The 5,670-nt window shown below is 46.9% G+C and overlaps 1 pseudogene; it reads right to left on the bottom strand.

Annotated features, from left to right (window-relative positions):
* Nucleotides 1–483: 483 nt before the first annotated feature.
* LOC105743571 overlaps nt 484–5,670 on the bottom strand; it is a 5,761-nt pseudogene continuing 574 nt past the window's right edge.

The raw sequence follows: 5,670 nt of genomic DNA on the forward strand, positions 1-5,670 counted from the left end.
GCACTGGCCAGGTGAGGATGGAAAAACAAACAGACTGCATTCTCATCCATAAGAAAGCTGGGATGGGCGTGGATAGCAATACACGGAAACCCTGGGTAAATTCCATCAGTGCGGGCTTCTCGGAGGGGGTGGCAACTGGAAAGGACTCCGTAAGGTTTTGCCTATGGCGCAAATGAGAGACAGGATAGAGGTAGAGGCAGCTTTTTTTGTGGGTGCAGTTGGGCTGCAGGGGGAGCAAAGAGACAAAGAATTTTCTTGAGCTGGGCTGGAAGTAGATTTTACATGGGCGGTTAAGGTGTCCTAAGAAATGTTGACTGGGGAAGGCTTGGGGCCTGCGTAAAAAGAGGAAGTTAAGGTTAAACAGAGAAGAAGATGGAGGTTGGTCTTGGAGGACACGTTTTTGGCTTCCACACCATGTTGGACCATCACCCTGATGATGTGAAACCCATCATTCCTGTTTTTGGTTAAGAGGGACAAAGACTCTCAAGCTGCTTCCTGCTGCCAGGGGGCGCTGTGGTAGGGACTGGTGTGATAGCTGGGATGACCGGTCAGGCCCACACAGAAGCTGGCGCCAGGGGTCTCATCCAGGACGAGAAGCTTGTGGGTGGTGGAAGCTCCTATTCTAGAGTAAAAATTCTCGAAGAAAAAGTTTAAAAGAGCAGGGAGCTATGAGCAGTAAGACAGTGATCGTGGTTAGGGGGCCCAGGAGTGGGAGGAGAACAGGTGCCCAGGAGCCTAGTTCAGGCCACCAGGAGGGAGACAAGGAAGAGTCTGGCCTTGTATGTATTTTGGCAGCAGGGTCGCAGTGCTCATTGCCTTTTGCATGACGACACCTGATTGGTTAATAAAGCAGCAGCACTCTTCCACCAGCATGGTATAGGTCCCACCTTTTTTAGCTGTGAGGATGTCTAGGTAGAGCTCAGTGATTTCGGAGGATGACCACTGTTAGCGAGTTGATCTGGGACTGGAGAACATTGACGTTACCTGTAGCCTTGTAAATGGCAGCAGTGAGTCAGCAGAAAGCTCAGAGCCAAAGTGCTGGGTTGTACCAATTTTTTCTAACTCCCAGACCTGCACACATGACTGAAAAGGGACTCCAATCCACCAGGATTGGGACCGTGGGGGCTGTCCTGGGACACCGATGTTGGGGCATGTTTTGTAGTTGTGTTGTGATCTGACCCTCAGGGCCAGGGAGACATGCAGGGCCATGATAGCCGGAGTATAGAAGCCCCTCTAGGAGGGTGGGAGGAAGGTAAAGGCCCCCAGGCCACAGACAAATTGACCATGAGGAGGGCAAAGAGGATCTGAGGTGTTAGAACCTGAGAGGAAATGTGTTCAGGAGTATAGCTCTCCCACCTGAGGGGCTGACTGGGGAGGGTTAAAGTGACGATACAAGAGAGGTTATTGGGCTGGTTGTATTAGGGTGCCAGGCAGAGGGCCAATATTTTTTCCTTTAGGGCCAGCTAGGAGAGAAGAGATGTTTAAGGTTGTGGGGTAGACCATATATAGATTTTGCTGGAAAGATATGTAGAGTTAGCAGTTAGAAAGGTTTTTGTTGTCTGTGGCAAGATTATAGTTTTAGATAAACTGAAAGGTCTTCTTCAGGAATTGTGGTGTGGTCTGAGGAGGGGTTTGTAGAGGTGGGGCAGTGGTGGGCAAAATTGGAATGGGTTGAGGAGAGAAGTATCGGAGTTAAAATAAGGAACAGCCTAAGAAGGAACCTAGGATAGTCAGCTGTCGGGCCTGTATAAATGGCTCCCCAGAGCACCCCCATGGCCCAGACACCATAATGAGGACTTTTGATGGTAATATTGACCCGCCAAACACCACAGTTAAAGAATGAGAGATGTTGGGGCTGGTGAGATGGCTCAGTGGTCTAAAGCACCTACTTAGAACAAGCTTAGCTAAGCAAAGCACAGGGACTGCGGTTCAATCCCCCAGCACCACATGCCAGCCAGCCCCGCCCCCTGGTGGGCTGAGCTGGCCACACACACACACACACACACACACACACACATAAATAAATAAATAAAATTAAAAAAAAAAAAAAAAGAATGAGAGATGTGTGGATCGTTAGTCAAGTGGACACCATAATGAAAACCTATGGTTTCGCATTCCAAACTGGGGCAATAGAAGTTTGAACTGTCGTCATAACCCTCCCTATAGGCTGGACACAGATTGAATCCAGGGACATGCAGGAGACAAAAGGCGTCTTTTCTACCTTTGTACGTAAATTTATGGGGCCTATGCGTTTTCCAATATAAGAGATCATCAAGTGCTTATAAGACTTGCATCAAGGGGGCTGGAGATACAGCTCAGCAGCATAAGTACCTGCCTGGTAAGCATAAGGTCCTGAGTTCAATCCCTGGTACTGCAAACCAAAACCAAAACAAAACAAGACTTGCAATGGGAAGCAGCCACCTTGGTGAGAGGAGTGATCAGAAGGGGAAAAGAAGAGTAAGGGCATCATAGTTATTTCCTGCAAAACAGGCAGAAACTATCAATTGGGAATCGTGTCCTGAGAGTTTAAGGAGTTTAAATGTGAATCTGGGTTGCTGTTAAGAGACCAGGGGAGAACCAAGGACAAAAATTAGTAAGGGCCTAGAGGGTCTCATTATCCTTAGTGGTGTGAGATTTGGGACAAGCAAAGAAGAGTGCAGAGTCCAAGCACAGTCACCCCGTAGAGGACCATGAGACCAATCTGGTGTGGTGTCTGCAAGTCTTTGGGACAGATGGCCTAGAATCCAGCAGCAAATGCAAAGGTCAGCAAGACATAGGGTATTAAGAACCACATAGGATAGCAATTCATGAGTTAGCTTAGATGTTTGTCAAGGACATTGGTGAGGCAGAGATGAGTAGGAGGCAGGAGATATGATGGCCACTCTGAAGATGAGAATTTGGGATTGGAGGTATCAGGGATATCAAGGTATTAGTTAGCCTGGATGATATAGAAATAGGATAAAAGGCCAGCAACCTTTACTGCTGTTGCTGTTATGAGGATAAACAGGTGGGGTTCTGTCCACTTGGGTTGCAGGCATGTGGGCTTAGAAGATCTGTGATATATTAAATCTATAGGAGTTTATAGGGGGTTCTGGTTGAGGATTATCTATTGGTTGTGGAAGATAGAGGTGTGTTGTCTCAAAAGATATAGGAGGAAAGAGAGAATGGGGATATAGTTGGAGAAAGGAGGAAGGTTTTGTGAAGTAGGAAAGTTGTGAAGCAGGAATGGTTTACCATACATCAGTGCAAAGGGGTTTAGAAAAGTGGGTGCACTGGGAAGTGCCCTGAATTGAGTTAGGGCTAAAGGAAAGAGCTGAGGCCATGGTAAGTGTAGCTCTAGAATAAATTTGTGAGGTGTGTTTTGAGAAGTCTGTTTGCCTTTTCTACTCTTCCTGAGGATTATGGATGGTATGGAATGGTATGTGTAAATGCCAACTGATAGTTAGACTCAAGGATACCTACTGAGTAATCTGAGAGATAAAAGCTCGTTTGTTGTCTGATTGGCTAGACTAGGGATATGCCAAATCAGGGGATCATTTCTGGTATAACAGTTTCAGAAACTATGTCTGCACTCTCTTGAGCAGTGGAAAATGCTTCTATCCATCCCAAGACAAAACCTACAAAGGTAAGAAGATATTTATAGGTCTTACGATGAGGCATGCATGTGAAATCTATCAGTCTTTGCCTAGAGTGTGTCCATGAAGTTGGGGGTTGGGAAAGGAGGAGGTAAGTGTCCCTGAGAGGTTTTGCCACAGAGATGGCAACCTTGGGTGACTTGGCAAATAATGGTTTTTTAATGGATGGGTGGTGATTGGAGTTACAAATTTATATAGAGCCTGGGTGGCCACATGAAAGCAGTTGTGTAAGTCAGATGGGTGAGGCCTGTTGATCTGGGAGGAGAAGCTTTGATCCCTGGATAATCCACCCCTGAATGTTTTGGTTATAGTTTGGTTCATGGAGTAATTGGAGCTGTTTAAATAAACATGGTTGAGGTTGGTTATCTTTTGGTTGTGGAAGACACAGGTGAGTGTGTTGTCTCAAAAGATATTGGAAGAAGTAGTATACGGGGATATCGTTGGTGAAGGGAGGAAGGTTTTGTGAAGCAGGAAATGTAGGAAGTGTCCATGTTGGTTGAGTATTGAGGTGAGGGCAGGGTGCTTGGGACAAGGGGGAGAAGATGAGAAGGGCATGGCTGTTGTGTAGATAACTTTGGAATATATGTCAGTAGAAGTGTTGCCATGAGAAATAGGATCTGATGGTGTTTGGTGTCCTCTGCCGTGAGCAACTGTTACCTGCTTTGGGAGCTGTGCTGCCTCTAGAAGCTTGAGGATGAGGGGTACATTGGTGATGGGGGTTCCTGAGTGCTGATTTGGCCCCTTTCTTGCCAGATGGCACCATGGGACTGAAGAATACTAAATGTGTATTTTGAGTCAGTATAGATATTTATGATTTTGCCTTTGGCTAGTGTGAGGGCCCATGGAGGGGATAAATTATGGCTCTTGTGAAGATGTCCCCAGTGTCAGTGGACTTGCCTCTATCACTGTAGATCTTCAGACTATGGCATATCTTGCCCTTTTGTGAGTGCCCATGTTGGTTGAGCTGCCATCTATAAACCATGTGTCAGAGGCTATAGGGAGAGGAGTGCTCTTGATATGAAGGAAGGGATGGGGTCATCTGTAAGACTTCAGTTCAGTTGTGGTGAGGGGTCTCATCAGAGGAGGGGAGCAAGGTGGCTTGTTTGAGGGGACTGCTAGTGGAGATAGTAATGGAAGTGTCTGCATGAGCACCAGAAGGACCTGCTGTATGCAGGAAGGAGCCATCAGCAGGGAATGTCTTGTGTGAGATGAGCTCATTCAGACAATGAGGTAAGTGTACTGTGATTGATTGGCCTAGTATGACCTTTTTTTGCCTCTTCTGTTAGTGTGGCTGCTGAAGGCAGGGGCCCATCACGTACTATGTTGTCTTTTTGATAGCATGCTACTGCTTGAAATGAAGTCCCTTTTTGTAGTAGGCACTTGGAGGTCATGAAGGAGGCCTCACAATCAATAGTGGTTGAGACAGTAGTAGGAGTGGGAGTGAGTTCTAGATATTTGACCTTTGGTGACGCTATTTGAGCTTTGGCAGGAGAAACCCTATATCCACGACCTAAGTGAAAGCATGTTGTATGGCTGCAGCATAGAGGGAGAACAGAGAAGAAGGTCGTCTATATATTGGAGGAGACTACTAGGTTTGAGATTGAGGGCCGCCAGGTCAATAACAAGGGCCTGGCAAAGGAAGTGAAGACTGTCCCTGAATCCTTGAGGCAGGCTTGATGTGAAAAGAAAAGAGGAAGTTGAGGTTAAGCAGGGAGGAGAACACAAAAGTTCGTCTTGGAGTGATATGTTGTTGTTTCTGGCTCCCACGCCATGTTGGACCATCACCACGGTGACTTGGCAGATTTCCCTACATGGACAGAAACCCATCAGACTTGAGGACGGCAAGTTTTACACAGGTTGAAGAGGGAACAAGAGGAGATGGGAGGGTGGGGTATGGGAACAACAGCCTGTGTGTGTGTTAGCAGTCAGTGAGGAATCATCCAGGGATTCCCAGAAGGGTGATTCGATCAGGCCCAGGGTGACAACGTAGAGCAGGATCAGATGTCCCTTCTGTTCTTTGAGGGTTCTGTTCTTC

Source organism: Octodon degus, unplaced genomic scaffold (assembly GCF_000260255.1).
Source record: "Octodon degus isolate 3935 unplaced genomic scaffold, OctDeg1.0 scaffold00007, whole genome shotgun sequence".
Lineage (NCBI taxonomy): Eukaryota > Metazoa > Chordata > Mammalia > Rodentia > Octodontidae > Octodon > Octodon degus.